The sequence below is a fragment of the Lethenteron reissneri genome, chromosome 40 (genome assembly GCF_015708825.2).
Source record: "Lethenteron reissneri isolate LAM-NWPU_2019-01 chromosome 40, ASM1570882v1, whole genome shotgun sequence".
Classification (NCBI taxonomy): Eukaryota; Metazoa; Chordata; class Hyperoartia; order Petromyzontiformes; family Petromyzontidae; genus Lethenteron; species Lethenteron reissneri.
Genome location: NC_083818.1, coordinates 1422407 through 1429929, shown reverse-complemented (window position 1 = coordinate 1429929; position 7523 = coordinate 1422407). Strand labels below are relative to the sequence as shown.

Here is a 7523-nt window from a genome sequence, read left to right as displayed (position 1 = left end):
TAGGAGGCATGACCTTGACAAAAGTAAAGTTGAATTCAAAGTAATCACTGAAGTAACTTAATTTATCGGTTAAATCTTCTTCCAGAACACGGCACAGGACAAAGCAGACGCACATGTTCCACAGGCACAACCCCTCGTCAGAAAATCAATCTCCCCCAGAGGCCTATTTATATATTTTACGATCGCTCTTATCAAAGACCCGCACGCAATTACAGGGGATCAGAGGGGAGCTTTGATGATGTCCCCCCCCCCCCGCCTCTCTCAACCCTCTGGTCCACTCCCAGGTTCTATAAAAGGGCCGTGGATGAGGAGGAACTCACGAACTTGACTCGGACAAGATGCTCGCCTTGATCGCCTCCGTCTTCCTGCTGGTGCAGGGTGGGTGTTGTCATCATCATCATCCTCATCACCTTCGCCACCACGACCATAATCGAAACTCACTCACCGTCGCTCGAGATACCGTGGCCGCCAATGTGCTAATGCCTATCCGTCCCCACCCATCTCCCCATGGCCCCATGTCTCCCCATGTCTTCATGTGTGCCTCATATCTCCGGTGCCCCCTGTGGTCCCCAATGTCTCTCCATGTCCCACTGTCTCCCTGCATCTGCCCATGGCAACCTGTGTTTCGCCATGTCCTCTATTTCTGTCTCCTCGTGTCTCCCCCTGTTTCCTCCTATCTCCCAATATCTCCCCCTGCCTCCTCATGTCTCCCTGGCGTGCCCGTGTTTGCACAGCGACTGCCCAGGGCTGTGGGGTGCCCAGTTACCCGCCCATCGAGAGCCGCGTGGTCAATGGGGTGGAGGCGAGACCCAACAGCTGGCCCTGGCAGGTTCGTGCCTCGGCCTGGCTCCGAGAGCCCAAGCGAAAACAAAAGAAACACAATTCATAACGTGCACATATTCCGCGTGTTGTTGCGACTGTGATTGTTGTGTTCATGTGGGTTGTGTGATCCCGGATTTTTTGTTCGGTGTATAGCTGTGGTGGTTGGTATGGTTGTGGTCGTGGTTGACGCAGTTTGTTGTGGCTGCTGTAGATCTCCCTGCAGTACCTGTCTAGCGGGTCCTGGTACCACACGTGCGGTGGGACCCTGATCGACCCCCAGTGGGTGCTCACGGCGGCCCACTGCATCTCGTGAGTTCCACCTCATCACAACCTCATCATCACCACCTTATCATCATCACCACCACCTCATCGTCACCACCACATCATCACCACCAGCTCATCATCACCATTATTAACATCTCATCATCACTGCATCTCGTGAGTTCCACCACCACGTCACCAGCATCAATATCTAATCATAACCATGTCTCGTGAGCTCCACACCAGCATCACCACCTCATGACCACCTCGTCATGATCAACATCTACAGAACAATCATGTCATCACCTGCATCAGCATCAACATATCAACCCCTATATTCACGTGCATTTGTCCATGACTGTATATGTTCCCATGTGCTGATATCCGTGTGCCCGCATATCCTTTCATAAATATTATCATCTCATGACCACGACCACCATCCAACATATATCATCTCCACACGTCCATAAGTGTCCGCGTCTCATTGTGTACACATGCCATTTAATTAACTTTACCATCATCCCATTACCAAGACCACCATTTAACAGACATAACCACCATCTCCACACGTCCATAAGTGTCCACGTGTTCATCCGTGTATGTCGGTGCCAGCTCCCGCACGTACCGCGTGGCTGTGGGTGAGCACCTCCTGTCGGTCGAGGAGGGCGGAGACGAGTATCATGACGTGGACCAGATCACGGTGCACGCCGGCTGGAACGGCAACAACGTGGCTGGCGGGTGAGTCACCTCCACATTGAGAAACGCGCATTGAGACTATTTAGATTGTCCTTTTGCTGGATGTGAACGGGATGTTGATGTGCACTCGAGTGCGTTTGTGTCGGGAATGTGAGCGATTGTTTATTCATTTAAATGAAGCCGTTATTCGAATAACCACCTCGTGGAGACTCTCTTTCCCCTGTGTCTCTACGGACAAATGCCCATCGCACAGCAGTCAAACCCGATAGCTTTTTAATTCGCAGAGCTGGAGATGAGGCAAAGTGCTGTAAGTGGAAGAACGCAACACGGTCACTAATTGGGGACTGGGCTGAGACCATCAACTCCATCAGCTCGCTGCAATTGAGAACCCAATTTAACCACGAGTGGCTGAAACCTGGCATCCAAACCCAGGATCTCAGCCGTGCCATTTCGGCACCTCTTGGCCCCTGTGCCACGTGGTTAACTCGCGCCCAGCAACTTGAGATGCCGTCACATTTAAACGCTGAATAAATACAAATTGCAGGCGACGGGTCTAGCAAGAAGGCCACCACCAGAGGGCGTAGTGGGGCACTTTGGCGCTTTGGGGTATTTCGTTGTTCTTCTCCCGTCTCTACTGCAGCGCCGCCACCACCCAAAGTCGGCCACCAGCCGCCACTAGCGGCGCCATCCTTGGGAAGGAGGCGCCCGGAGCAGCCGGCATGCCCAGCCAGCCCATCCCTCCCCCTACATCACCAGGTGTGAACTCTAACCGTGACCTCTGGCCGTAACCTCACCAGGAATGACATCGCTCTCATCCGCCTGGTCACGCCCGTGACCCTGACCAACAAGGTGCAGCTGTCCTGCATTCCCCCCGCTGGGCTGGTGCTGCCCAACAACAACGTCTGCTACATCACGGGCTGGGGCCGTATCGCCAGTGAGTCGTGACCACCGCCTTGCTCTCTCCTGTTGCCAGAGGTGGCGGAGCTGCCTGCCAGCACCACACATACCCTGCCACTGAATGCACTGCTACCACCACTAACACCACCAGCACCACCAATACCACCACTGCCACCACCAACAATGCCACCAGCAACAATGTCACCCTCCCCACCATGTGCTCATGTACTGAGTGTCCCTCCTTGCTCCATTCTCGCTTTACGTTCAGCTGGAGGCGCCCTGCCCTGATGCCCTGCAGCAGGCCAACCTTCCCGTGGTAGACCACGCCACGTGCAGCCAGCTCAGTTGGTGGTCGACCAACGTGAAGACCACCATGGTCTGTGCCGGAGGAGATGGATACGACGCCGGGTGCAACGTAAGGAGGAGCGCTACTCCGAAAATATTTGGAGCATTTGGGCCTGATTAACCCAGGATGGATCATGGGCAGGCCAGCCTGAGAATGGCCTCGCGATATGAAGTAACGGGGGAGGAAAATAGTCTGGTAATTGCAGTCTCCCTGGAGTAAGTCGGACGGTAGGCACAGTGATAGGGACGAAAGATTGGAGAAGAGGTAATGCGAGTCTTAGGTTGAGCGAGAGCAAGACCCTCAATTATTTTAGAAATGGTGGAGAGGTTAGTAATCGGGCAGTAATTGTCAGGGTTGTCATTATCACGTCCGGATTTCTTAAGACATGGTGAAACTTGTCACGTGAAATTAAAGCGGGTTGGCAATGGTGCGCTATCACAGTAGCGAGTTCAATGGAGCCTTTCTTAAAGAGGGGCCCAGGAAGGATGTTAAGAGAAGGTTTCATGTAAAGTAATTTGATTCAAGCAAGAACTTAATTCCGTGATACAGGGAAGAATATAAATTGGGGGAGCGTGAGAAATAGGAGCTGGGAAAGCAAGGGAATTTGGGTATACATTCAAAGAAGCAGTGATGGAGCTAGGAATGAGTGCCAGTTTGTGAGTAAAATAAGTGCTGAACGAAGTGGCGAGTATTGATGTGGCAAGCGAACCACTCAGAGCAGGAACCAAATTTCTGCCTGGGAGTAGGAGGTCATTATGATTTTTCCAGAGGTGTTTAGGACTGTCAGAAGCAGCTGTTATCCATGATTTGATATAGTATAGATCGTGAGGCAAGGATCTGTTTATTTGTAGGCGTACTCTGTAATGTCCGCGGTTAGTGTTGAGTCCACTAGGACAAAGGATCCGCTCCCAACGTCTCCTGCGCCGCTTAGCATGAACGGTTTGTGGTTAACCAACGGTCATCATGGGAAGACGTGCGTTTGATGTGAGATGTTAATGGAGCGAGTTTATCGAATACTTCCAGTAAATCTAGTACGTCCAAGACGTCTCACCAGCGTGGAAGAGTAGGCCAAAAATACCATCTAGTGGGGCTCTCCAAAGCTCCATCTCATGGAGACCCCTTCCTCCAGCAGTGGCATGAGCGAGCAATTGCAAGGCTGCGCATTTACCACTTTCACACGCACACTTACATTGCACCCTCACTCATCATCCCACATCTCTCCTCCACCTCCCCCCACTTCAGGGCGATTCTGGTGGCCCCCTGAACTGCATCAACTCTGCCGGCAAGTGGGAGGTGCACGGCATCGCCAGCTTCGTGTCCTCTATGGGCTGCAACTACATCCGCAAGCCCACCGTGTTCACCCGCGTGTCGGCGTTCAACGACTGGATCAACAGCGTGAGTGTAACAGGAGGGTACTGGGAAGACCTGGGCACCCCTCCCCCACCCAGTCCCCCACCACGGCAGTCGCTCTTAGGATTTGTCGTAACTCCAGCAGGCTACGGTTGTAGTGCAATCATAAATGTCGTAGGATAAAAATTGATCGCGACTCAAATGCAAATAGGGGAGTTAAATTGCGGGGGTGTGCCGGAGGCAAGCCGTGGAGTCATCATCGTGTCGCAAGTCCAAGGGCGTGTAAGATGGCCAGCGCGTTGGGGTGCGCCACGCTGGGTGATGGGAATAATCGAAATGTTAAATGTCAGGTTTGTAAGGCGCCGATTGCCGCACAATCGCTCGCTCACGAAGCGAGAGAGAACGACCCTGAGGTGCAAGGAGCCACACACAGACAAGCAGGAATTTGCACGTGTCATGGTTATATAGTTTGACCTAGTGAAAACTCTAAAGAGACTATTTACAAAAGTGACCTGGGGCATTAAGTCTACCAGTAGGGGGCGATGATTGCTGCTGTGTAGATTATAATTGAAAGGTCAGAGCTGCGTTTGAGCCGTGACTAAGAATACGGGCCCATGTGTGGGTTTATAATGAGGGGCCGTTGCCCCACGCATCAGCTATTAGGGGGTGCTAGTCAGGGCTAAATTAAGGTTATGAGGGGCCTGTGGCTAATAGCAGGGAACAGCCTAATTATGTATGGAAAGGTGTCACTTAACGCGTTCACACGTGGAACGCGACCGTTATAACGCGGGATGCACACCGCTCTAACGCGGAAACGTACACTGCTATAATGCAGAATGCACACCACTATAATGCGGAAATGTACGCCGCTATAATGTGCACCGCTATAACGCGGAACGTGCACCGTTATAACACGGGTTCTGAGCGGTGGACATCAAACTACTTTCTTGAGCTGCACGGCTGCGCGGTGTGATACAGTATGCCGAATGACACAGCACGCGGCAGCATACCCTCATCTCAGTTCTTAGTCCCGCCATGGTATGACTGCAGGCGGATTTTATAGTGGAAATGCGATTCAGTAATGGCAATTCCTCGCTAAACGTGGTTTTCGCTTAATGTGGCACTTTTCAGGAATAACTTTGAGAGAGACTAATTATAATTTTTTATTAAATAAAACATCAAATGTAACACCACAAATTAAGAACCAGTGCTTGTAGGTGCCTGTCCTCAGCGTCTGTAATTAATAAGGCCGTCTGGAATGCTCTTCCTTCCTAATATCGGAAGAGCGTTTCAGACGGTTGCAGAAGCGCATTTTAAAGCGCGCGATGCAAACAACAAACTGCTGTCCACCGTGCGTCGGTCTCTGTTCGTTACGCGATCATTAGCTCGGATTGCGAAATTGGTCTAAATTGTAATTGTTCGTTACAGCGAATTCTCGTAGAAAGAACGCTTGTTCAGCGAGACACGCCCGTATTACAAATAGCAAAAAAAAACATTAAGTCGTCAAACTTATTTATTTACCCATGTAAAATGTAAACATTCGACTCAAGGTAAATTCATCAAACATAATCTACTCACAACACTCATTTATTCTTTTTTTTCGCCCCTAGCTTTAGTTGTGGCAAATTCATGAATAAAGTAATCGCAATTCAACGACGATAAAATCCGTCGCTCGGCTGTTATCTCAATGTGGAATTTGAGGGCCTAAAGGAGGGCCTATAAAATATGAGGGCCTAAGAATCTGGGTTAGTGATGATCGTGGTGTTTTTTTTATAATTAAAAGAGATACGATTGGTATTGATCAGGAGTATTCAGAAGGTAACCTATTTGATCAGATATACTGCTCTCGTGTTAATGTGTTGTATGAATGTGTTCCTATTGATACGCCTTTGTTTTTCACAACAAAGCTGCTTGGCACAGGCTCAATACGCCAAGCGGCCAGAAACAAACAGCACTGCCAAAGCGGTAATAGATTAAGAATGTGCGAGTAATTATTGCCTTCCCACTCTTTTACAGGTTATGCGCACGTACGCGGCCCAAACGCTGGACTCGAAGCCAATCATTTACCAATGAGCGAACCATGTGCACACACACATACACCCCCACGAATCAACCTTTTCTCTCTCTTACTAGTCCCCTTCGGATTTAAGTCAAATAAAGCATCACCTGCTATGTCATGTTATTCCGTGTTTGTGTTAATGTTGCGGATGGATGATTGGAAATAATAATTATGGGTTTTGTGCGGTCATAAGTCACGCGGTGGCCATAATGGAGAACAGTCGGTCACAGCGAGGAACCGGGTGACGTGCTCACAATAAAACACAGGGCTATACATGGGGAACCGAGTTTAAGACGAAGCATCTGGTGATGCTCCGTTGGGAGGAGTGCACAATCACAGGGGAAAAAACTCAACAAGTTCGCCACGAATGCTGTGGCCTTAAATGAGAAAAAATTATAATAGACGTTTTGGGCAATGACCCTTTTTCCTAGTACACAAATGAGAGGTCAAACAGAACGCACCCGAGTTTGGGGACTCGAACCCAGGGCCTTCTTGCCGTGAGGCACGAGTCTTACACCGCTGACGCTGCCACCAAACTGGGTCGGTAGTATCCCAGCGGCGCGTTGACCACCACCGCGGAGAGGGTCGGCACGAGCCGGATGGGCACATAGCAGTGGGAGGTGGCACTCCCAGTACAATCACAATGCGGAGGCGGTGCTCGGGACATGTGGCCTTGGAAGAGTTGTCTTTTTATTTCTTCCGTAGCACCCCTAGTAATCGAGTCGTTTAATGGTAAGGTAATAGCAATTCAGAATTATTTAAATCTGGAACACAGTATTCGCTCACCCTCGTTGAGAGAGGATGGCTCAGAGGCGCGAGGAACTGCAGACAGGAGGGAAGACAGCAAGCCATGCGGTGAGCCAATGCTACCAACAATTGCCCAAGGTCTGTAGTCCTGTCTATATTAATGTGTTGTTGTGCAATTAAGGAGCCAAATACATGTGCAAGGAATCCGAAGCACCCAGAGAAAACCCAAGCGTGTGTAGGCGAGGAACACAATCCCATACAGATGGAACAGGCTAGGTTAGGTCCACGCCCATTCCCGCCAAAATCACCGAAGAAATTGAAAAGGGGGGAATCGCCATCGACGAT

General features: G+C 50.3%; 1 pseudogene; it reads left to right on the top strand.

Annotated features, from left to right (window-relative positions):
* The first annotated feature begins 292 nt into the window (after positions 1–292).
* On the top strand, positions 293–6554 carry LOC133352299 (chymotrypsin-like elastase family member 2A; annotated as a pseudogene).
* The last annotated feature ends 969 nt before the right edge of the window (positions 6555–7523 follow it).